General features: G+C 39.1%; 1 protein-coding gene and 1 pseudogene across 2 annotated transcripts in view; one reads left to right on the forward strand and one right to left on the reverse strand.

The window, feature by feature from the left end:
* The window catches only part of DNAJC1 (DnaJ heat shock protein family (Hsp40) member C1), a 213014-nt gene that overhangs the window by 135595 nt on the left and 50877 nt on the right, over window positions 1-26542 (reverse strand). The gene's annotated exons all lie outside the window — the stretch shown is intronic.
* On the forward strand, window positions 21030-21608 carry LOC308529291 (ferritin light chain-like; annotated as a pseudogene). Its single transcript has one exon. The product of its transcript is annotated as a ferritin light chain-like (transcript).

Genomic DNA, 26542 nt, shown 5'->3' on the forward strand with positions numbered 1-26542 from the left:
TAAAAGAGAGTTGAAAAGAGGCAAAGTAAGATAATAATTAGTCTGTTAAGCTTTTCTTTATAAACCATTACCAATATTCTGGAATTTATTGCTACAGACTATCAATCAACTTAAAAGTTCCAACTGAAGTGTGAATATTTCTGTAACTTGTAGAGGGCTGAGGAGCTATAAAATTAGCACCAAGTAAGTTTTGTGGATAGTATGGTTATAATTTTCACTCTAATTTGTTAAATGGAATTTATGTATTCCCTATACCTAAATAATAGGTGACATAGTGTAGAAAAGGATGATTATTTATTGAAAATTGGTGATAGAATTTTGTTGAGCAAAGAGGTTGTATCAAATAAATAATAATTTGGGACTTTAATTTTAGATTGTATTAAATTGTGACTACATCACACTGAGAAATTCCTAACGTGTAGATTTCTTATAAAGTAAGACTTTTTATATATTTTCTTGTGTTACAAAATTAATACATGCTTATTTTGGAGCATCTATGAGTTACTTAAAAATAAAAATGACTAATAGCCACTTAAGGCAGTTCCCTTCTCCCAGTCTTGGCATGCTGAACCCAATCCTCCAATCTTTTCTTCCCACAATATGTACCCTAAATGTAAATGTGACCAGATGGCTCTATTCTAAACCCTTCAATAACTCCCAAGTGCCTTCATCACTGTCTTTTCCAATAATTTAGCTTTATCTCCCACTACCTTGGCCCATCCTCCTAGCTGCCCAGATCATTACATTAGGTGACCATTTTTCTAATGTGTAATGCTCTTTGGTTTTGCACCCAGCTGTAGATACAGTTTTCTCCTGACTAAGGAACGAGCCTTTCAGCTACACACCAATATTGCCTGACTATTTTCCTCGTAAAAATTTGCCTTATAGGGTTATTAAACCAATAAGCTCCACTTCTCAATAGATAGAACTAAAAACCTCAGAGTTTTTCTTACAAAGACATGCTCTAAACAAGCAGTACCTCAAACTAGCTTATGTATTTAATTTTAGTTAATTACTTAGTGACTATTAACTTATTTTTATCTTTTCAACAAAGCTATGACATTAGGATAGTTGTTACCAGGCCCATTTTACTGGTGAGGTGAGGCAGAGAGAGGTTAAAGTAATTTGCTTAAGTTCATGCTGCTGGTAAATAGACAAAAATAGAATTAAACCCCAGAAAATGTTGCATCATATTCAGAGCTCTGTTGGCTCTTTGGGTTCAGTTAGTAGATCTGGGCTATGTCACTTCACAAGGGGCGACAACTTTGGGAAGACAATGAGAACAACATTTTTTAAAAAAATACAGTAACTACATAAACCAGTAACATAGTCATTTATTATCATTATCAAGTATTCCCTATGGTACACAATTATATGTGCTCTACTCTTATACCACCAGCAGAGCAGTAGGCTTGTTTATACCAGCATCACCACAAATATGTGAGTAATGCATTGTGCTATGATGTTAGGACAACTATGACAACACTAGACGATAGGAATTTTTCAGCTCCATTATAATCTTATGGGATTGCTGTTATATATGCAGTTCATCATGGATCATAATGTCATTATATGGTGCATAACTATATACACAGTATACTTGACATATCAAGTTCATGAGTTTTTCTGATATCGTGTTTCCCATTAATTCATCTATTTTTAAGTAGTAGCCAGAAGTAATTCTGGAGTTCACAAATATTAGAAACAAATACTGTGGAGAATTTTTTAAAATAAAAAAAAGGGTATTCAGTAGGTACGAGAACAACATTCTTATTGATTTGATAAACTATATGGAAAACATCCACATAACTACATTGTGAATACAGTCAATTGCATTTTTAAGGGTAAAGACCCTAATATGTTAGGGTTTCTAATACATTTTGTATCATATTTCTACTGGAGAACTGAATGCTAGAACATACATCTCCTATACAGATCTTTTATCTCTCTGGCTTGCAGAGAAATAATTTTGAAAGGGTTATGGGTGGATTAGCCATATTTGACCAGTAGACATCAGGAGATCTACTGGGTTCAATTGCCAGAATTCTTTCCCTTCTAAATTGGATAAGGTTTTTTGGCAAGTTGGACATGAATTATGTTAATACTTGGATGACCTCTGTAAAGAAAAGACAAATAGTCATTCTTAAAAAACAAACAAACAAAAAAAACAACCCCACAAAACAAACAAACAAACAAAAAACAACTGTGAAAGGAATATGTTTGTCAAAATCGTAACAATGCAATGGGACAACAGCTAAAATGGAAGGGTAGGAAACTCCAAGGGCCTGTCCCTGCACAGAAACAACAAATAATCTGGCAAAAACTGTCCAAATTAATCTTATCTGCACTCTGAAAATCAGTCAAAAGGTTTACAGCAATCAAGCAAGCGCTTGATCAAGAAAAAGGCAGTTGATTATCAGGTAGGGTCTTGAAGATGCCAATCTAGATTCTTGGTGTGGGTTCCCAGTGCTGGAGGAATCAAAGCAGACTTTGTTCTCAAAATTTGTGTTTGTTTGTTTGGCCTGTCACTGACTCCCTGACAAATTGTGTAAAAGGCTACCCATATTTTATCAAATATAGAACTCTTCCAGGGCAAAGAGGCAACCATCCAGGACATTTGTCAAAAACATTTAAGGGCAAATTTGTTAGCTGGTGCAATCAGGGCAAGGGATAGCAATTGGGATATACCATAGGCACAACAAAAAGCTTGAGAAAAAAGATTAGGGAGTAAGATGCTTTGGAAATATAGGCTTTTGAGAAGCTCCCACATAGTCCTTAAAAGCCATAAGGCCATGTGCATACCCAAGGAGGAGTACATACTCAGAAAGGGTGTTTAGGGTCTTCTGAAAAAACACTAAAATTCCCAGTACTGGCTGATAGTTAGGCTGTGCTCAAGCAGAAAATGAAGGCTAACGGAGAGTTGTAAACTGCCTAGCTAAGGGTTAAATGCATGCCACAATATATAGGAACCCACTAGCAAAGACTGTGGATGAGTCTTTTCCAAACCTTTAAGGAAATCTCTGCTGAATCATTGGCTGGCCACTAAGCTAATGAAATGGAGACATCAGTGGCCACACATGGCAAAGAATATATACTTGACAAATTTAGTTTAGAAAAGCCACTAAACAAACACTGTCAACCAAAGAAAGAAACAAACAAAAAATACCTGGTGTGGTGGAAGAATCTAATTACCACATTATATACTCAAAATGTCCAGTATTTATTAAAAATTATAAAGCATGCATAGAAACAAGAAAGTCTGATTCACACATGCGGAAAAAGAAATAGAAACTGCCCCTGAGGAAGTTCAGACATTGGACTTACTAGACAAAGATTATAAATCAACTATTTTAATATGCTCAAGAGCAAGTACAAAGAGCTAAAGAAAGTATGAAAATAACTTTTCACCAAATCTATATATATGTAAAAAGCCAGCAACAGGAACACTGGAAAGACCAGCTGCTATGACGCCCACAGCGGCCAGCGAACTGGCCCGATCAGGGGGTGGGGCCGGCTGGTCAACCTCCTGTGGCCCCTCCCCCTGGCTGGCCCTGCCCCTGATTGGCCTCTCCCACCCCGATAGAGGGCAGGGCGGACTTTCCACCAGGCCAGCCCTTCCCCTGATCATCCCCCACCTCAATAGGGGGCGGAGCCAGCAGCCAACTTCCTGAAGCCCCGCCCCATGGCCAGCCCTGCCCTGATGGGCCCCAACCACCCCAATCAGCCTGCAGCCTCTCTCGGCTGGTCCCGCCCCTGATCACCCCCCAACCCCAATAGGGGGCAGGGCCAGCTGGCCAACCTCCTGCAGCCCTTCCCCCCAGCCCCACCCAAGAATGGCACCCCTACCCCAATCGGGGGCAGGGCCAACCAGCCAACTGCCTTCGGCTCCACCCCCAATCAGCTTCACCCCCAATCAGCTTCACCCCCGATCTGCGCCCCAACTCTGATTAGGGGCAGGGCCGGCTGGCCAACCATCTATGGTCCGTCCCCCAGGCTGCTGGCCCCCGATCGGCCCCCTACCCCATTTGGGGGCAGGGCCAACAGGCCCACCGCCCACAGTCCCTCAACACGGCCAGCCCAACCCCAAATCAGCCCCCACCACCCCGATCAGCCTGCGGCCCCTACCCCCAGCCAGCTCCGCCCACGATCGCCCCCCCCACCAATCGGGGGTGGGGCTGGCCAGCCAACCTCCCATGGCCCCTCCCCCAGCTGCTGATCCCTGATCAGCCCCCCCACCCCAATCGGGGGCGGGGCCGCCGGCCAATCGCCCACAGCTGCTCCCCACAGCCGGCCCGGCCCTGATAAGGCCCCGATTGGGGCGGGCTGGCCAGTCAACCTCCTGCCATCTCCTCCTCCCAACAGGCCTGGCCCTGATCCACCCCCCATAGGCTGGCCGGACCCCACCCATGCACCAATTCGTGTACTGGGCCTCTAGTTTATAATAGCAATAAAGAGACAGAAATTTTAAAAAGGAACCAAAGAGAAATTCTGGCTTGAAAAATACAATAACTGAGATAAAAAATTTTCTATAGAAGGCTCAAAAAAAGATTTAAGCAGGCAGAAGAAAGAATCTATAAAATTTTAGATAGATATATTGAGATTACCCAATATGAGGAGCAGGGAAAAGAATATAAATAAATGAAAAGAGCCTTGGTAAGCTACCACCAAGAGTACCAACATAAGGAGTGTCCAAGAGGGAGAAGAGAGATGAGGACAGAAAAAATTTTTTGAATAAAAAATGATTAAAAACTTCCAAACTTCGATGAAAGACATAAATATACATATCCAGGGTCTCAATAAATCCTAAGTAAAATAAACTCAAAGAGATCCACACCTAGGAATATTATAACTAAATTGCTGAAAGACAAAGACAGAGAAAATCCTGAAAGCTGCAAGAGAAGCAACTCAATGTACAAGGGATTCTCTATAATATTAACAGCTAGTTTCACATTAGAAACCATGGAAACTGGAAGGTACCAGAATGGCATATATAAGGTGCTAAAAATATGTATTAACCAAGAATTCTATATTCAACAAAACTATACCTCAAAAATGAAAGAGAAATTACGATATTTCAATTAAACAAAAGTTGAGAGTTCACGGCTTGTAGAGACTTGCTCTACAAGAAATGCTCTAGGAAGTCCTTTAGGCTGAAAGGAAAAACTACTAGAAAGTAACTAAAATCCATATGAAAAAATAAAGGACACTGGTAAAAATAACTATGTAGATAAATATAAAAGTTAATATTCAAGTACTTTTGTTTAGTAACTCCATTTTTATTCTATACAATTTAAAAGACAGTAACTATTAAAACAGTAATTATAAATCCATGTCCCACGTAAAATAACAATATAAGTCTATGTATAAAAATGTAATGTGTGACATTAACTATAGAAGGAAGGGGAACAGGGCTATATAGAATACGAAATTTTTATGACTGAAACTAAATTGGTTCTAATTGAAATCTAATTTCAATTCAAATTAGATTGCTGTAAATTAAGATGTTAATCACAATTCCCATGGCAAGGACTAAAAAAAAAAAAAGAAAGTCTATAGTAAAAGAAACAAAAGGTAAATCCAATGATACACTAGGAAATCAGATCTAAAACAAAAGAAAGCAGTAAAGAAGGAATTAAGAAACAAAGAAGATATATAGAAAACAGAGTAAACTGGCAGAAGTAAATATATATTATTAGTGATTACTTAAATGTAAATGATTAAACTCTGCAATTAAAAGGCAGAGATTACCAGAATGGATTATAAACAAACATGATTCAACAACATGGTGTCTACAAGAAACAAATTTTAGAACCGAACAGATAGAAAACGAATGGATAGAAAAAATATTAAATGCAAACAGTAGCCAAAAGAGTGGGATGTCTATATTAACATAATATAAAGGCATAATATACTTTAAAACAATTGTTAAGAGACAAACAAAGACATTATATAATGACATCAAGGTCAATCCATCTAGAAGATATAATAACCCAGCCGGTGTGGCCCAATGGTTGAGCATTGACCTCTGAACCAAGAGGTCATGGTTCCATTCCCAGTCAGGGCACATGCCTTGGTTATGGGCTCAATCCCCATTAGGGGGCATGCAGGATGCAGCTGGTCAATGATTCTCTCTCATCACTGATGTTTCTATCTCACTCTCCCTTCCTCTCTGAAATAAATTTAAAAAGATATTTTTTAAAAAGCAGTGCTCAAAAGGAATTTTACAGCTATAAATGATGACACACACACAAAAATCTCAACCTTATCTTTTCTGCCTTAGTGGACTAGAAACACAATAGCAAACTAAACACACAGCTCGAAGGAGAAAGGAAATAAAAAAGATTGGAGCAGAGATATATTAAATAGAGCACAGAAAAACAACAGAGAAACCACAAAGCTAAAAATTGGTTTTCTGAAAATGTCAACAAAATTGACAAAACTATATTACAGTGAGAGAAAGGAGTCAAATTAATAAACTCAGGAGTGAGAGTGGGACATTATTAACACTCTTACAGAAATAAAAACAATTAACTGTATGCCAAACAATTAGAAAACCCAGATAAAATAGACAAATTCCTGGAAACACAAAAACTGACTCATGAAGAAATAGAAAAACTGAATAGAACTATAACAAGTGAAATGACTGATCAATTAAAAACAAACACACAAAAACTACAGGAAAAAAAGCACACACCCACCAATGCCTAACGAAGAAAAGCCCAACCATCAAAACTAGATGATTTCCTAGTGAATTCCATGAAACATTTAAAGAAATCACAGTCCTGTTCAAAATCTTCCAAAAACTACAGGAGGAAGAAATGCTTTCTAACTTATTCTATGGGACTTTGATATCAAAGACAGACAAACACCACAAAAAAAGAAAACTATAGACAAATATCTCTTATGAATATAGATGAAAAATTCCTCAACAAACTTCTAGTAAACCAAATACAGCAGCATAAAAAAGGATTATATACCATGACCCAGTGAAGTAGATTTATCCCATGAATACAAGGGTGTAACAGTGTATGAAAATCAATGAAAATAATAATACACCATATTGATAAAATGAAGATACACATAACCATCTCAATGCAGGAAAAAGTGATAAAATCCAACATTGTTTGATAACAAAACACTAAACAAACTAAGACTAGAAGGGAACTTTCTCAAGTTGATAAAGGCTATCTATGAAATGCCCATAGCTAACCTCATATGGTAAAAGTCTAAAAGCTTTCCCTTAAGCTAATAAGGAGAATATCTGCTTATGACACCTTTGTACTGGAAATTCTAATCTAAGCAATTAGTCAAGAAAAAGTGATAAAAGGAACCCAACTTGGAATGGAAGAATTAGTATTAATTATATTCACAGATGACATGATCCTATACATAGAAAATTAAAAAGCATCACAGAACAAGTATTAGATATTAGAGTTAATACAATCATATGCCACTTAATGACAGGAATACATTCTGAGAACTTTGTTGTCAGGCAGTTTTGTTGTGCAAACATCACAGGATGTACTTACAGAAACCTAGATGATATAGCCTACTACAAACCCAGGCTATAAGTTAAAACCTATTGCTGCTCCTAGGTTATCATCAGCCTGTACAGCATGTTACTGTACAAAACAACATGAGATTAAATCAAGCACAAGAGCAAATAATACAATTGAGATGAGATTGTTATGATGACATAACATGATACACTGTTTTACAGCAAACATTTTTTAATTAAGTAGAAATAGTACACTCTAAAATAACAACAAAAAGTACAGTATAGTAAATATATAAACCTGTAACATAGTTGTTTATAATCATTATCAGGTATAATGTACTGCACATAATTGTATGTGCTATGCTTTCATACAACTGGCAGCCCAATAGGTTTATATCAACCTCACCACAAACATGTGAGTAATGAATTGCACTATGACATTATGACAGTTATGTCATCCCTAGGTGAAAGGAATTTTTCGGCTCCATTATACCTTACTAGAGGCCCAATGCACAAAATTCGTGCAGTGCCTTGGCCTTGCCCACCACCACTGCTGTGGCTTTGTCTGGAAGGAAGGATGTCCGGAAGAACATCTGGTCTGATTAGCATATTATGCTTTTATTATTATAGACTAGGGGCCCAATGCATGAATTTGTGCACCTTTAAAGGAACTGTGGGCCATGAGGCTGAGGTAGGCACAGGGGTGGGTCTCGGCCCATCCTCCGCGCCCCTGCCCAGCCCCTCCTGCTGTAGTCCCCTGTCCCCTATCTGCCAAAAGCCCCGCTCCCACTGCTGCTCCCACACGCTGATGGCGTGGAGTGATTGGGGCCAGCGCCAGCATCAGGTGCCAGTGGTGGCTGCTGCCCTGATCGCCCCTCAGGAGCAGGAAGAGGTGGAGAAGCCTTCAGGGGAGATTGGGCCTGGCTGCCACTGTTCGTGCCCACTGATGGCGTCGAGTGATCGGGACCGGTGCCAGGCACCAGCAGTGGGTGAGGGCAGCAGCTCCAGCGTCAGCAGCAGGTGTGAGCACCAGGTGGGATCACAGCATGCGGGAGCCAAGAATTTTCAGTAACCACCAGAGGCTCACCCCGATGACAGCGACTGGTGCCCTGCCTTGGCCTGGCAACCCTGCTCACCTGCTCCACCATCCTGCAGCGGCTGATGCCTGTCATGTTCTGCACGTGCCCCCTGGTGGTTAGCACACATCATTGCAACCAGTTGTTCAGTTGTTCCACTGTTCGGTCTATTTGCATATTAGGGTTTTATATATATATAGATGGAACCACTCTTGTATATGTGGTCACACAACAACTTTACCTTCTTCTGCCTCTGCCTACTGCATTTTTCAATAGCAGAGCCAAATGATCTCATCTGAAAGCTGAGTCCAGAAAGGTTTTATATATGACACAGGAAACATTTAAAATCTGTCATTCACCTACAGTAAATCCTCAGTTTTGCAGACCTCAATTTAATGGATTTAGGATTTAACAGACAAAATTTCCAGATTAAATGTCATATGTGAAAATCAACACCCTGTTAATTTTAAAATGCTTTTAACTAAGATTTGTTTATAATTAAATTAACAGGTTTTGTTATTAATTCATTGCTATTTTTAACAAATTTTAGTGAATAGGACATATGTTGGGAAAAAAACTAGTAATTTCTCCAACATAAATAAATATTACATAGCTACAACTCTAGTGTACATATTTAAACCCCAGAGTCACCACTTGTAAATAATGTCTGGCGAATGATTAGCATGTGATCACACTGCATCACACACGGTAATGGGTCTGTTGTCCAGTGGCCTGACTTTCTGCAACGGTTTTAACTCCAGCTGGCCCAAGGTTCTGACACATATGCTAAGCCATGCACCAGCTGTGTGTATTTGTTTACTCCTAGTGACAGGTGAATGCACACATTTACTAAACCTATTCAGTATAAATTTAAAATTACTGAAATACATGTAGAAAACTTTCCTGTGAAACTAAACTTCATACATACTTAATTGTAATTACAAAAATGTGTCTACATGAGTAAAAACAGGTAAACGAACTAAACTGTCAATTTTTTAATGTACGCATTCAGAAAACCTACTTTATTATACAATGTCCATTTTGGCTTTAACAGACACCCCTTTCCCTGAATTAGCCCATTATACTGAGATTTTACTGTAATTCAATTCTGCACTTATTGCCTTTTATAGACATACCAGTGGCCCGGTGCACGAAATTCATACATATTAAAAGGGAATTAGAGGAAATATTTTAATATTGCTATTTGCCCTTTCTCTATAATAAAAGTGTCAGAGATGAAAGAAAATTAGTAAAATGTATATGAAAATCTCCCTCTTGTCAGAGTCTGGGGTGCGCCATGGGACCCAGAGTCAAGTCCCCGCCCACCTGCAAGCGCTTCGAAATCAAAGGAGATCCAGACCCGGCTGGCCCCACCCCCATTGGGCGAAATCCAGACCTAACCGGCCCCACCCTCATCAAGCCATGCTGGGTGGGGGGCTCGGCCTGAGGTCCCCCGCTCTGGCCAGGCGCCATGCAGCCTCAGGTCCCTGCTGATTGGTTGTTACGTGTCATGGCATGACCGCCAATTGCATATTAGCCTTTTATTATTATGATTGGTCCTGAATCTCAGAGCTAGTTCCCGTTACAGAGTTTTTTTCTACTGTTGTTCCTGCCTTGTCCATGGCAGTTTTATAAAGACAGGAACTCTTCCCTTGAATGTCAGCTCAGAGGATAGTCCCAAAGGCCCACAGCTCTACCTCTTTGATGACAGTTTACTGTTATTGCTAAATGGCTCATTCCAATTTCCCACTGGTATGTTTCTACTCTGCATAGTAAGGAACGTCGAAAAGTGGCTACAATCAATGAAAGTGCTGGCTTCAAATACATGCCACACTAACAAAAAACAAAAAATGGATAGGGAGCCCGGCCAGTGTGGTTCAGTGGTTGAGCATCAACCCATGAACCAGGAGGTCACGGGTCAATTCCTGGTCAGGGCATATGTCCAGGTTGCAGTCTCAATCCCCAGTAGTGGATCAATGACTCTCTCATCACTGATGTTTCTACCTCTCTCTCCTTCTCCCTTCCTCTCCCTGAAAAAATACCAAATAAGATGTCTGGGTTAATGAACAAATAAATGAATGATTTAAAAAATTATTAATATAACTAACTAACTAACTAACTGGATGGATAGGTACCCATAGCTAAAAAGAGAAAGAGCAGCCTCCATCTAATTTCCATCTTCAAAAAGTGGCCAAAACTATATTATATCCAGAATACTTTCTGTAGTGCAAGTGAGTCCACTAAACATAATTATTAGCTTTCCACACTATGTGCAGTAAAGCACACCGGAAGGAAGGAATACGTATTAAAAACAATCTATTGTATTTACCAAATAGAAGGTTTGTTTTCTCATATTATACTCCAATTTTAATAAAAAATTCTTACAGCTCTTAAAAAAATGACAATTTCCAAAATAAAAGTGCAAACCAGGAAGTGCAATAGAACGATATTGGATGCTTTTCTTTACTTCTCTGAAATTAACTCACTTTTTTGGTGAAATCTTTATCTCCATATAGATACGTAATATTCAACTACAGTTTTCCTGGATTGTCAGGGTGAGTTTCTAAATTATTCACAGGATGGAATGTAAACAGAAACCAATTCTTTCCCAAATTTGATCCTTCTTAGTCTTTCCTTCTAGGTAAATGGCACCACTATCTACTAGCAATCTAACTAAAACTCTAACAGTAAGCCTCAATTATATATTTTTTCCCTTTAGCCTTGTTATATAATTTGTCAACAGCCCAAACATTCCTAATATCCCAGGTCCAAGCCACCAATCAATATAATATACTAGAGACCCGGTGCATGAAATTTGTGCACTGGGGGGGGGGGGGGTCCCCTCAGCCTGGCCTGCATCCTCTCGCAGTCTGGGAGCCCTCGGGGGATGTCTGGCTGCCAGGGAGCAGGCCTAAGCGGCAGTTGGACATCCCCCGAGGGGTCCTTAGTGCTGGGACAGGCTCCCGCCACTGCCGCTGCGCTCACCAGCCATGAGCCTGGCTTCTGGCTGAGCGGCGCTCCCCCTGTAGGAGTGCACTCACCTTCTGCGTTGAGTGTCTGCCCTCTGGTGGTCAGTTTGTACCATAGTGGCTGGTCGTTCTGCCGTCAGGCCGAAACCAGTTCTCTGACATTCCCTGAGGGGTCCCGGAATGCGAGAGGGCGCAGGCCAGACTGAGGGACCCACTGGTGCATGATAGGGGCCGGGGAGGGACACGGAAGGTTGGTCAGCCGGGGAGGGACTGCGGGAGGGCTCCAGGGCATGTCCAGCCCATCTTGCTCGGTCCTAATCAGCCAGACACCATCAGCAAACTAACCTACTGGTGGTCAGTGCACGTCATAGCGAAGAGTCGACCGGTCCACTATCTGCCCCCTGGTGGTCAGCGCATGTCATAGTGAATGGTTGAGCGGCCTTAGCATATCATTAGCATATTATGTTTTAATTGGTTGAATGGACGATGGGACACTTAGCATATCAGGGTTTTATTATATAGGATATATTTATCTCCTAACCACTCGCCTGCCTGCCTGATTGCCCCTAACTGCTTCTGCCTGCCAGCCTGATCGCCCCCTAACTGCTCCCCTGCTGGCCTAATTGACGCCTAACTGCTCCTCTGCAGGCCTGATCGCTCCCAACTGCCCTCCTCTGCTGGCCCGATAGCCCCAAACTACCCTCCCCTGCCGACCTGATTAACCCCCTTGCCGGCCCGAACACCCCCAATTGCCCTCCCCTGCCGGACCTGCCTCCTCCGCTGGGACCCGCCTCCTCCGCGTGAGGTGGCGGCGACACTGGGACCGGCCTCTTCTGTGCCACATGGAGCCCCAGGCCTCACTATGCGGAGTGGCCGCCAGGCCCTGCCTCTGCTGTGCACGTGGCCATCTTGTGGCAGCCATCTTGGGACAATGTCGTGCACAAGGACCACCTAGGCTTTTATTAGTATAGATCAGTGGTCGGCAAACTCATTAGTCAACAGAGCCAAATATCAACAGTACAATGATTGAAATTTCTTTTGAGAGCCAAATTTTTTAAACTTAAACTATATAGGTAGGTACATTGTTATTAACTTAATTAGGATACTCCTAAAGCTTAGGAAGAGCCACACTCAAGGGGCCAAAGAGCCACATGTGGCTCGCTAGCCGCAGTTTGCCGACCATAGGTATAGATGATAGAGTCTGACCTCACATTGAGACAGACACAATGTCTTTGAGCTATTCTGAATTAATTGTGTTTTAGTAACATCTCTTTCCTAAAAACTCTCCAATGGGGAGGGAGTGGAGATTAAAGCTGAGATAAGTAGCAAGTATTTTAAAGAAGAGGTGCTCTTAACTTGTCCTAAGCTTCTTTTGAACTTTTATTCCTAATGTACACTATACATCACCAAATACAAATGCCTGGAATTAGAATTTTCCACATTAATTCCATCAATACAGATTTAAAGATCATTGTGATATTACATCTAAGTGCTTCTTATATTCAATATTTCGCCATTTACTTTGTTCCTAAAATTATTTTGTGTAATGGTTTCTGACATATTTGAAAAGTAGTAAATATGCAGAAATTCAAGTGTTCATAGTTACAGACTTGAACATTAAAGACTATAAGTTAGTTGGTAAGAAAATAAGGGACTGGTTAGTAGTACTATTTTTTATTATATCCCATTTCTTTGAATCATTACATTAGAGATATGTGAAAAATCAAACTAGTCTTCAAAAGTTAAACACACTTCCACCCAACACAGATCTATTTTTAAATTCATACTTAAAATTAAAACAACAAAACAAACCTGTGAATATTATCATTGATTAAAATCACAATTAGATGATTAGAAAAAACTTAATTGATAAGCTAACAAAATTATGAATGGTCATAATTAGTTACATTTACAGTTCCTTATCTGAATAATTTAGGATCATTTTGCTAACTGTAACATACACAGTTCTGTGAGGTTACATCATTTTGTAGAAAACCCTACTAAGACAATTTGATAAAAAAACTTTTAAGTCAAATCAAATTAATTTTTAAAAGATACATGAGAACTTACATTAATTAAAAAAACACTCTCCTTCAAAAAACTCAAGACAATCCTATGTGTATATGTAATAACTGTCTTCACATAATAAATCAGAAAGAGAAACTAGTATATGCAAAAAAGTACCCATGATCGAGAACTCAGGAGTTCAGATGAGAAAGTTGCCTTAATCCTCTCCCCTCTGAAGTCTTTGAACTCAAGACTACTTTAAATGCAAAAGAGTACACCCAGAGAACTTTCTAAATAGTACATGTTAACTAAATTAAGAAATGGGCTAAGAGGTCTACATTAATGAAAGGATATCTAAATTTAGATGACTCTCCCACCCCCACAACTCATAAGCCCATGAACAAAAACTTAGGGTCAGAATTTATAGAAAAAGTACCCCAAATTCTTACATTTACAATCTAATTTAAGTTTCACTGTGTGTTTAAATTCATATTCTGGAAGTTTATCATTTTACATATTGTTATGAAGTACTCAAATACTTGTAACTGATTACTTAAGTGTACTTTTAATTTATAGATAAACCCTGACATACTAAGATTTTTTTTATAAAAAGGGTTATTATGGCTTTTCATATCAAAACATCGTACCCATTAGGATAAAGCATATTTATTTTTAAATGCAGTGTTTACGCTAGTCTATAAGAAAATAAACTTTACGAAATAACCCTAAAAGTTACGTCATTGGATGTTTTAAATATACATAATACATGTCGATTCTACATACCTAACAAAATCTAAGATAAATAATTAAATACTTAAATTAAATATTTCAACTTCAATATTTTACTAAACCAACTTATGTATCAGGTCTGGGATGAAAATTTATATCATAAAATATAGGTTAAAACCTGAAATCATGGATTTAATTCATATACATGTATTTTCATAATATATACATATTATATAAATATATATGATTGTGTCTATTAAAGTTTTCTATTCACAGGTCATCCTCAGCTACATGAATTTACTAGTCCTTAACTATTAATTATACCTTTATGCTACATTTAATTAATGTGTTAGCAAGAAGACTAAGTCAACAGTTTTCTTTAAAATATTATTAAAATCTGCAGAAACCGGTTTGGCTCAGTGGATAGAGCGTCGGCTTGCGGACTGAAGGGTCCCAGGTTTGATTCCGGTCAAGGGCATGTACCTGGGTTGCGGGCACATCCCCAGTAGGAGACGTGCAGGAAGCAGCTGATCGATGTTTCTAACTCTCTATCTCTCTCCCTTCCTCTCTGTAAAAAATCAATAAAATATATTTTAAAAAAATAAAATAAAATAAATAAAATATTATTAAAATCTTAAAAAAATATATCTAACTGATATTTATAGCATAGATGAATAGAAATGTTGAAAATTTTCTATATATTTCCTAATGTTTACAATGCCATTATTTCTTACTAATAACTCAATAATTATTTCTTCCTCAGTGTGTCATAAAATATATATTACAGACATCCTATATAATAAAAGGCAGAAGGACTGGGAACGACCAGTCACTATGACGCACACTCACCACCAGGGGGCAGATGCTCAATGCAGGAGCTGCCCCCTAGTGGTCAGTGTGCTCCCACAGGGGGAGCTCCGCTCAGCCACAAGCCAGGTTGATGGCTGTGAGCACAGCAGTGGTGGCTGGGAGTCTCTCCCACCTTCTCAGCAACGCTAAGGATGTCTGACTGACGGCTTAGGCCCACTCCAAGCCATCAGTCAGACATCCCCCGAGGGCTCCCAGGCTGCCAGAGGGATGTCTGCCAGCTTATGCCTGATCCCCTGGGGAGTGGGCCTAAGTTGGCAGGTGGACATCCCTGAGGGGTCCTGGACTGCGAGAGGGCACAGGCCGGGCTGAGGGACCCCGCCAAGTGCACAAATTTTCATGTACCAGGCCTCTAGTATATTATAATGATATCCACATAATATACTATAATTCACTCTACAGACTTTATATACACTTTGCCTTACAATATGAATTTATTATTTAGTTAACCTTGATTAATAAGCTACTAATTCATATAGATGTTTCTTTTTTAGGTATCAGCTAATTTTTAAGTATATATGTATTTTCAATCAACTATAATTTTTGTAGACCATCACATTTATATTTGAATGAAAATAAATTTGTTTTATAAATCAGAGCTATGTCACTTAAAAGTCTTAACAAATTTTATATTTAAAATTAAAATAATACCTTTACCATAAAAATTACATCTATATTAATTACACTAATATGGCCTTTCACTTAGTGTGATTTACCTTCATAAAAATTTAAAGGATACAGGAGGCTATTTCAGAGGGTTTGTTCATTGATATTTTTTGCCTTTTAACTTAAAAAGTCATGGTGTTATCAAAGAAGTAATAATATTTTTTTGTTTAATAACTTTTAGGGAAAGGGGATGGATCCAGGATTGGGAACAACACCAAAAAATCAACTGTGTAGTACAACTTCATTAAAAGACTTTTTTCAAAAAATTGTGTATCTTGGGAAAATATTTCAATAGCTTAAGTAGCCTGATGATATAAAATGAAACATAAATTATTTTACTATAATTTATTTTTAAAAGTAAAATAAAATATGAATTCTGTAATGCTATAACAAATGAAAGGTTTAAGTAACTAGAGAACCAATTCGTTTTTCTAGCTACTACATAGTTAAATTTTAGATAGTAATGAAAGCTATCCAATATTAATATAAAATCAAAGCTTGAACCAGTGGTTGAGTGCCAACCTATGAACCAGGAGGTCACAATCCGATTTCCAGGTTGCGGGCTTGATCCCCAGTCTGGGGCGTGCAGCCTATCAATGATTCTCTCTCAACATTGATGTTTCTGTCTCTCTCTCCCTCTTCCTTCCTCTCTGAAATCAATAAAAATATATTAAAAAACAAACAAAAAAACTTGAACACAAGTGGAAATACAACATTCAAACACATATAATGGGATTGACAGACATAATTGACAGACGTAATCTGTATTGTTCAGAGTCTGTGTTAATAGGAGCAGTGCCAGTGCTTTTTCTTGTATATTCATAAAATATTTTGACAAATTAAAAGATTTTTATTAAGCACTATAATACATGCTACAGATTTCCTTGTGCTTATTTTATTTTCAACATATGGTTTAATAAAAACCTGGTAAGTAGACTATGTACATTTCAGGAAAATTTATTTTTAAAAACTAGCTTCCAAAAAGAAAGAACTTTATTGTCCTTTTCTACTTTGTTAAATTATTTTTATCTTATTGATAATGACTTTTACTGTTAATGAAGTTTATAGTACTAATGCTGCAAGTGAGCATAATACTCTAACTAAAACTGTGTTAAGTCAGTAGAAATGCTTTATTGCAGATTTTGGTGCTAATACCTACAAAAGCAATCTAAATGCATTTTAAATACTCAAGATGATACTACCTATCACCAGCTGAATAAAAAGCAGAAAATGCAACTCAGCAAACTCAAGGTAATTTTCCTCCACCAAATTTATGCCAGTTTTAGATTTGTTTGTATGTAGTTAATAATAAGTGTGTGCTTTATTCTTTTTCCCTAAAAAAGAAAAAAGTTTTAACATGTAAAATTAACTTGATATATAACCTATTTCTTCACAGGGCAAATGCTTCTGAGAAATGGAGAACGGTTCAGTTTTCCTTTTGTCAAGAGAGTTTCCTTAAGTTACAATAGAAGCTGAAACTTAACCATAATTATTTTAAAGGAATTTATTTAAATAGTAACTACTATTACAAGGTTATCATTTACAGACATTTGTAAAAGCATAAATTTTTGATTTGCAAATTGCTTATCCGAGAAACAGACCATATCTTTTCAAATCCATTTCTTTACGAAGTTGAAAGCGAATATAATGCAAGTATTTGGTTTAGTTTTTAGTAATAAAAGGAGACACTTGAAAAATTAAGAAATGTTGCTGAAATGTGTTCCCTTTAAACCATAGTCCCAAAGTTTAGTAAGGTAAAAAACAAACAAAGCAAGACATGGCTTTCTGGGTTATTGTTACTACTGAGGTTATTAACAATCAAATCATGTTGCAAATTTAGCTCATTTCTTATACAACCTGAAATGAATTTGCTTAGCCAAAAATAAAATAAACTGTTAACTAACACTATAATTACATGTAATTATAAAAAGTTACTGGCAACTACTCTGTTTCAGGAAGCTTTATGTCTCAATAGAGAATAAGAATTTTATTCAAGAAACTAAAAAAAAGTAAAACCACCACAAACCATTCTCATGCTTCTTATATGATTCTCCAGTTAGACATTCTCTTTCAACATAAAACATTTATGTCAATATCAAATCAACTACTACTGATGGTTTCCCTCTAACATTTTGAGTGCCAAAAATATCAACTATAAACCAATAGCACATACTTACTGAAATAATTTATAAGACATCACAGTTCAGGTAATGGTATAATAGTAGGAAGGTAAGAAAACTTACTTCTTGTTTTGACTTTTCTTGTTATTCTAAAAGAAGTAGAACTTAAGATCAACTGTATATTGAAAACATTAACATCCATTTTTTTCTAATGAAAATAACAACCTCACTTTGATACAGAGTAAAAATAGAATCTATTTGACTATAAACAGAAAACATTTCTGATGAGAGTAAGAATATTTACTAAAGAACATGTATGTTCTTTAAAAGAATATTTGCCATAAAATTTCATAAATGTTGATTAATTTAAATTTTAATTTTTTTTAAATTGGGGAATTAGAAAAATATGTTCCCTTAAGAACATAAATATTAAATGATAATAGGCATAACAATTAACAAGATACATGGGTAAAATATTGATTTTTAAGCACCTGATTTCCTATTAATAAAATGTTTTCTACTAACTTGTTAGATATGCAAGCTCATTCTAATTGTAGTTAGGATCATTTGGCTAACACTTTTAACATACTTTCAATAAATGTTGTCAATGAAATAGAAATTTAAGATACTAAATAACCATTTCTCAAATTACTGATGGGCTTGGTGAATTCATCTCCCTAATTACAACTGACATAAATTCATCATTAAATATTATTTTTTAAAAATCAATATATTATGTAAAACGATATACAGCACGTATTTAGAAAGACATAGCAAATATTCTCCCTTAGAAAGTACTGAAGCTCCATCTAGAGGCTTTCTCCCTATTACTGTCACTTGCAATATAAGTAATAGCACCTAGAAATGTGAATAATATTAAAATGTCAGAGATTTCTATTGTATCTACCCTTTTGTTATTCATAATGAGGCCTTTCCCTAACCTTCTTGTATAGCTCCAGCTCCATCACTGCCATCAAGTGGTAAAAAACTAAAACTGAACTTAAAAAAAAAAAAAAGGAAGAAAGCAATGAAACACAGAAAAAGAAATTGATGTACTCTATACCACTCACACACAGTCTTTTTTAGTACAAGAAAGTTTTTTTTTCTGTGCCATTTATTATGTTACTAAAATTATAAAGAAAATAAATTTTCCAACAGTTTCTAAAAAACAGCAGCACTATCCATTGTAAATCTGTTTGTTTTTTTTCTGGATATTTTTATATTTGTAAGGTATATAAAAATATTTTGAATTAAGTTTTTATTTAGTTTAATGATACATTTAATATAAGGACAGTTTATTAATTACTTCACTAACAGGGAGAGCAGAGAGAAACAAAATATTACTTAAGGTTAATGAATTTTGTAGGACATTGCAATAGTTATTAAAAGAAGAAACAAAACCAAGATGTGACTAAAATAAGTATTTTCTATTACCTCTAAAAATAACCTCAGTTTTAATAATACACTGAACACATTGCAATGCCTCCCCAAAATGTCTTCATCAGCCTATGAATGGAGAAGGATCAGAAACGGATTTTTAATGTTGAGGAAAGCAAAAGAAAAAGGTTTAACCATGAAGAAACAAGTCTGGAATTCAATTCAAATAAAAATTATTTAATATCTTTTCTTTTTGTTATGAACACATACTTCCTGAATTATGTTATAGGAGTTAGGACTTTCAAGAGAACAAAAACTGCAACTACAGAACCTAGGGCAGTGGTCGGCAAACCGTGGCTCTCGAGCCACATGCGGCTCTTTGGACCCTTGAGTGTGGCTCTTCCACAAAACACCACGTGCGGGCGCTCATGTACAGTGCGAAGTGGACTTAAAACTTTAAGTAAAGTTTATTAAGTTAATTTTAGGGAACCTATAATTAGGTTCTTTCACTATGGAGTGAAAGAAGATGTAGTGTCGAGGATTGAGAAAGGTATGTTGAGATGGTTTGGACATATAGAGAGGATGAACGAAAGGAGATAGACGAAACAAGTATACAAGACGAATGTGGATGTGGGAGAGTTGGAAGGGGTCGACCTCAGTGAACGTACCTCAATCAGATTGAGGACGTTTTTAGCAAAGGCCAACTTAGGAGTACCCTAATTAAGTTAATAACAATGTACCTACCCATACAGTTTAAGTTTAAAAAATGTGGCTCTCAAAGAAATTTCAGTCGTTGTACTGTTGATATTTGGCTTTGTTGACTAATGAGTTTGCCGACCACTGGCCTAGGGGAAAGGACCAATGAAATAATGTCTCAGGTTCAAGGGATGCTGCTCTGCGAGATGCATCATCACTCACAACGTAATATTTTAAATAATATATGTATAAAATAGTATACAGCAGGTCCTTAAGTTACCTTGGAGATCTGTTCCTACGGTGCGACATAATGCGATTTTCGCCATAGGTTGGAACCCACCTACATAAGCACCTCCGTCTCTCACATGGAGCACATACACAGCAGTAATGAAGTGAAACAGTAAAAAAAAATTAAAAGAAAGATAACAATTCCTGACCTTTACTTGTGGTAAACAAATAATAAAAAACATAAAGCACATATGTACATACATTGAAATAATGGAACTTTTGTTTTTTTAATAAATAAATGGGAGATGGTGACATAACCATGAAACGACGTACTACGGGTCCGACTAACCCAAGGACAGCCTGTATAGGAGTGTAGTTAACATAGTAAGTCTCATAATCTTGCTAACTTAGTAAATCACATAATGTGGGGGAAACTCAAATTATGGGACTAATAAGAATTTTAGAATGCTCTGATTTTATTCTTTTGATTAGTTTTTAATTTTTACTGATATGCTTGTTTACAAATCAGAGAAATTGAAAAATCTGTAACTTTAATTGTAGGTATGAATTCCATGTTAAATTAACAACAACAAGTGCCCTCGGCGGTCCCAGATCTGTCTCTTGCTTCAACAGTGTTTGGACGCAACAGACCCAGGGATGCCCCTTCTTCCAGCCTCCGACCACTCTCCTGAGACCACTCTCCTGCATCTCATCCAGTCACCACCTTCAGAACCACCTCCAGGGCAGCCAACACACGGGTTTTTTTTCTACCTTAACTCTTTATTGCTGAATAACCATGAGCTCCCAAATTCATCAGAATTATTCCTCCGAGGTGGAGGCTGTGGTCAATCGCCTGGCCAGCCTACATCTGCTGGCCTCCTACACCTACCTCTCTCTGGGCTACTATCTTGACCGTGAGGATGTGGCTCCTGAGGGTGTGGGCCATTTCTTTCACAAGTTGGCAGTAGAAGTGCAAGGGCGCTGAGCATCTCTTAATGTTGCAAAAACAAGTGTGGTGGCCGCATTCTCTTCCAGGACGTGCAGAAACCTTCCCAAGATGAGTGGGGCAAAACTCAGGACGCCATGCAAGCCGCCCTGGCCTTGGAGAGGAACCTGAACCAGGCCCTTTGGGAGCTGCAGGTCCTGGGTTCTACCCATGCAGACCCTCATCTCTGCGACTTCCTGGAGAACCACTTCCTAGATGAGGAGGTGAAACTGATCAAGAAGATGGGTGACCACCTGACTAACATCCGCAGGCTGGCCGGTCCCCAGGCTGGGCGAGTATCTCTTCGAAAGACTCACCCTCAAGCACGACTACGAACCTTTGGAGCCAGAGGCCTTTCAGAGGCCCCTAGCATCCCCCTGGTGTCTCTAGCTTTTATCTGAGCCTCTTTCTGAAACTACCAGCCAGTCTTTTAACCACCCTGGAGCCCTCCCCCATGCATTGGACCAAATAAAACAATAAAGCTTTTTGCAGAAAAAAAAATTAACAACAACAAAACCATAATTGCCAACACTTATCGAGTTCCTACATAGGTGCCAGGCACTGTTTGTTTATAATGTTTACATAGTCTCTCAACAACCCTGTAAGACAGGTACTATTAATATTACTTAGATAAGGAACCTGCGGCACAGAGAGCTTAAATAACCACCCACAGTCACACATTAGGTGGTAGGGCTGAGATATGAACCTAAGCAGTTGCCTGGATACTCCTCCCCCTTAACTACCCTCAAATAAGAAAGGCTTTCTCAACATTGGCACTAATGACATTTTGGACCTGATAATTCTTTATTGGAGATGGGGTGGGGGCTGTTTTGTGCATTATATAGGACCAGAGGCCCACTGCATGAAGAGATTCGTGCAATAGGCCTTCCCGTCCCCTGGCTGCCGGCACTGGCACCCGGGACCGAGGCCTTCATTCTGGGCAGAGCCTTCAGTCTTCGCTCCACTGCTTCGCCCCTACTTATGCAAATTAACCACCATCTTTGTTGGGTTAATTTGCATACTCTCCTGATTGGCTGGTGAGCGTAGCGGAGGGATGGTTAATTTACGTTTGTCTATTATTAAGTAAAATCTTTAGCAGCACCCGTGAACTCTTACTACCAGATGCCGTTAGCATCATTACACCTACCCCACATTATAAACAAAAATGTTTCCAAACATTGCTAAATTTCTGGGGGAGGTAGAGTGGAGAGACTGCTCCCAGTTGAGAATCACTGACATAAGATAACCATTTTATCTGTTACGACACTGAAGAAACAAATGATGATCAATTTATATGAAACTAGAGGCCCGGTGCATGAAATTTGTGCACTGGTGTGTGTGTGTGTGTGTGTGTGTGTGTGTGTGTGTGTGTGTCCCTCAGCCCAGCCTGCACCCTCTCTGATCTGGGATCCCTCTCACAATCTGGGACTGCTGGCTCCCAACCACTCGCCTGCCTGCCTGATTGTCCCTAACCGCTTCTGCGTGCCAGGCTGATCACCCCCTAACCACTCCCCTGCCAACCTGATCAACGCCTAACTATTGCCCTGCTGGCCCGACTGCCCCCAACTGCCCTCCTCTGCCACCCTGGTTGCCCCTAACTGCCCTCCCCTGCAGGCCTGGTCCCTCCTAACTGCCCTCCCCTGTTGGCCTGGTTGCCCCTAACTGCTCTCACCTGCTGGCCTGATCGCCCACAACTGCCCACACTGCCAGCCATCTTGTGGCTGTGGGAGCCACTATCTGAGAGGGCGTGGCAGTCAATTAGCATATTCCCTCCTTATTGGCTGTGGGTGCCGCCATCTTTGAGGGCGGGGTAGTCAATTAGCATATTCCCACCTTATGGGCTGTGGGCGCTGCCATCTTTGTGATGGTGTGAGGGTCAATTAGCATATTCCCTCTTAATTAGATAGGATTAGTTTTCCTCAATTTTAAATTATTTACCACAATTCAGAAATTTAAAAATCTACAAATGACTTAGGATAGTAATACACCAAATCTTACTACTTAGGGGGATGGCATTCTATATAATAAAAGGGTAATATGCAAATAGACCAAATGGCAGAACTGAACAACCAATCAAAGCATAATATGCTAATGATATGCTAAGGCAGCTCAACCGCTCGCTATGACATGCACTGACCACCAGGGGGCAGACAGTTGACCATTTAACCAGTCACTATGATGTGCACTGACCACCAGGGGGCAGATGCTCCCACCGATAGGTTAGCTTGCTGCTGATTGGCACTGAGTGAGAAGGGCCGTACACACCCTGGAGCTCTCCTGTGGTCCCTCCCTGGGCCGATCGTGCACTGGTGGGGTCCCTCAGCCTGGCCTGCATCCTCTCACAATCTGGGACCCCTTGGGGGATGTCAGAGAGCCAGTTTCAGTCTGGTCCCGCAAGCCACTCCCCTTGGGCGGGTGCCAGATGCAGGGCTCGTGGCTGGCAAGCACTGCTGTGGCAGTGCAAACCTCTCCCGATTGGGACTGATTGGGCACGAGCCCAAGGCAGGCACAGTGGGGCCGGGATGAGCAGGAGTGGCAGTCCAACTGCAGGTGGCGTTAGACTGCAGGTTTCGTCCGATACCTGCAGGCCACCCAGAGGGACCCCACCCGTGCACGAATTTGTGCACTATGCCTCTAGTGTTATATAATTTAAAACCATAATATGAGGAGCAAACTTCATAATGCAAGATTTGTGTAGGTAAATATGAAAATATAAAGGAGATATGTAAATTTAATCCAAATTTATAAAATGAGTTACCTTTGACAAATGGGACTAAGAAACAAAGTATGGGAATATCACCTTTTACTTTATGTATTTACTAGAGGCCTGGTGCAGGAAATACATGCATGGCCGGTGATCGAAGCGCGAGCATCTGGGGTGGACGGGCAGGTCCCAGCTGACCTCTGGGCCCTGGGCAGCACCTGGGCCCCCAGGTCCCCACATAACTCCCTGTGCCTGAGTCACGGCGCCCAATTCCCCACATAGAGATGTGGTGAGTGTGGCCGGGCACCACGGGCCAGGGCACAAAGTGGGCTTCTGGGCCACCCAACAGCGCTGCACGGAAGCTGGTTGGGCAGCGTGCTCTCCCGGCCAGCCTTGCAGACCGGCTCCTGTGCGAACCCATAGGGAGCCCTACTGGCCCCTGCGAGTCCCAGCGGCTATGGCCTGGCTTACCGGGAAGAGGCCATGTGGGTGCGGGGTGGGCTTCTCGCAGGTGCCTGGCACCTGAGCATGGGGCCTTCCCTGGCATGTGAGCCCTGGCATCCCAGGGGAGGGTAGCAGGGGTAGTGAGAGCGAGCTTGGTGAACACCCCGCATTCTCACCACACCTCTGTCCGTCACCCCTGCCCCCAGGTAGCTGGCGAGAGGTCACAGCATGTCACCGACGCCTGCCATGTTCTGCACTGCTCCCTGGTGGTCAGCGCACAGCATAGTGAGCCATTGAACTCCCTGTCGAACAACTGCCTGAGGGGACAATTTACATGTTAGGCTTTTATTATATGGGATGTATTGTATTCATTTTTTCAAACAACATATTGGATTTTTAGATTCCAAATTTTAGGGAAAACTTTTTCTTTGTGACATTAGCATTTCAGTTTCACTTATTAAGTAACCTGTTTTCATTGGTTTTCCCACATTTTCCATAATATATGCTAATGTAGAAAATATACCAAATTCATAATAAAATTCATAAAAGTAATTGTGCCCTAGCCAGTTTTGCTTAATGGATAGAGCGTTGGTTGGCCTGCGGACTGAAGGGTCCCAGGTTTGATTCCAGTCAAGGGCACATGCCTGGGTTTGCAGGCTTGGTCCAATGTGCAGGAGGCAGCCAATCAATGATTCCCTCTCATCATTGATGCTTCTATCTCTCTCTTCCTCTACCTTCCTCTCTGAAAAAAAAAAAAAATTGTGCCCAATCAGTCAAAAATATTATAGTTAACCATGGGTTTGAAAGCTAACAAACTGAATAATAATTAAGCAGACACTAGAGGTATACATGTTTTCAAGAGTGTTGCTTAAAGATGTGTATAAAAGTGGCTATAAATTTTTCCTTTCAAGCAATTCTTACTTATTTTGTGAAGTCTTTGCAATAACAACATTTTGCCAATCCCCAATTATAGCAAGGTTTCTTTCCAATTACTTCTGATTATTCAGGAATCCTTTAAAGAAAACACAGAGTGATAAGGGCTATTCTATTTACTTAACTTTAAATACTCTCATTGTCATCTTTTCCTCCATCTTCCTACTTGTTTTTACTACTGCAAATTAAATTATACACATTAAATTGTATCCTCTTCATTTAGTCAGTATATGTAACAATTTCCCATTTTGTTTCATAAATTTAATAAAGGAATGTGCACAATATGTATGTTTTATATTTATACTTTCATTTAGTTCATTTAATGTAATCTACTTATCATTCTCTGTTGATTCTTGCAATGATTTTGTACTTCATCAACTTAGTAATTAAATATATATTTTTTAATTTTTGTAATTGATTTTTAAAGAGAGAGGAAAAAAGAGGGATAGAAACGAGAAACATCCTAGAGATAGAAACATCAATGAGAGAGAAACATCATCAATTGGCTGCCTCCTACATGCCCCCTTCTGGGGATTGAGCCCACAACCTGGGGTATGTGCCCTGACCGGGAATCGAACTGAGATCGCCAGGTTCCATGGTTGATGCTCAACCACTGAGCCACACCAGCTGGGCTGGCAATTAAATATTTTTTACATTTTTACCTTCTCTATCTACACTGCCTTAATTTAAGGTCTGATCTTTATTTTTCTTTTCGATTGTTTAGTCTCTATACTTTTCCTTTCTATGAGCTAAATAAGTAACACATAAACAAAACTTATAAAAGTTAAATAACACAGGTTAAATAAAACATTCCCCTTAACTACCCTCCCCCACAAGCCCTATTCCCCCAACAGAAATAAGTATGGTTCTTGGTGTGGTGCATATACTTCTAGACCTTTTTTATTTTATTATTATTTTTTAAATGCATTAACATTCATATATGTGTACATATAAAAAGTTTCACTTAGTGTTATAGTACCATTAAGCAAAGCACATCCCTTGAATTAAATAAAGACTTCTGAATTAATGCATGCTTCTGTATATCCACATATTTCTTTGCTGGGCTTTGTTGTAATATTTTCATGCAAGATATGCTAGTTAACACTAATACTACCAAGAATTTGGCTTAGTATGGGAAACATTTAAGTACAAATACCATTTGTAAAACACTATTTTAATGCATAAATGATATAAAATAGGGACCTGAAACTATAATTGTGTTAAAAAGTATAACCAAAATATT

The sequence above is a fragment of the Myotis nattereri genome, assembly GCF_964212035.1.
Source record: "Myotis nattereri genome assembly, chromosome: 1".
Taxonomy (NCBI): Eukaryota; Metazoa; Chordata; class Mammalia; order Chiroptera; family Vespertilionidae; genus Myotis; species Myotis nattereri.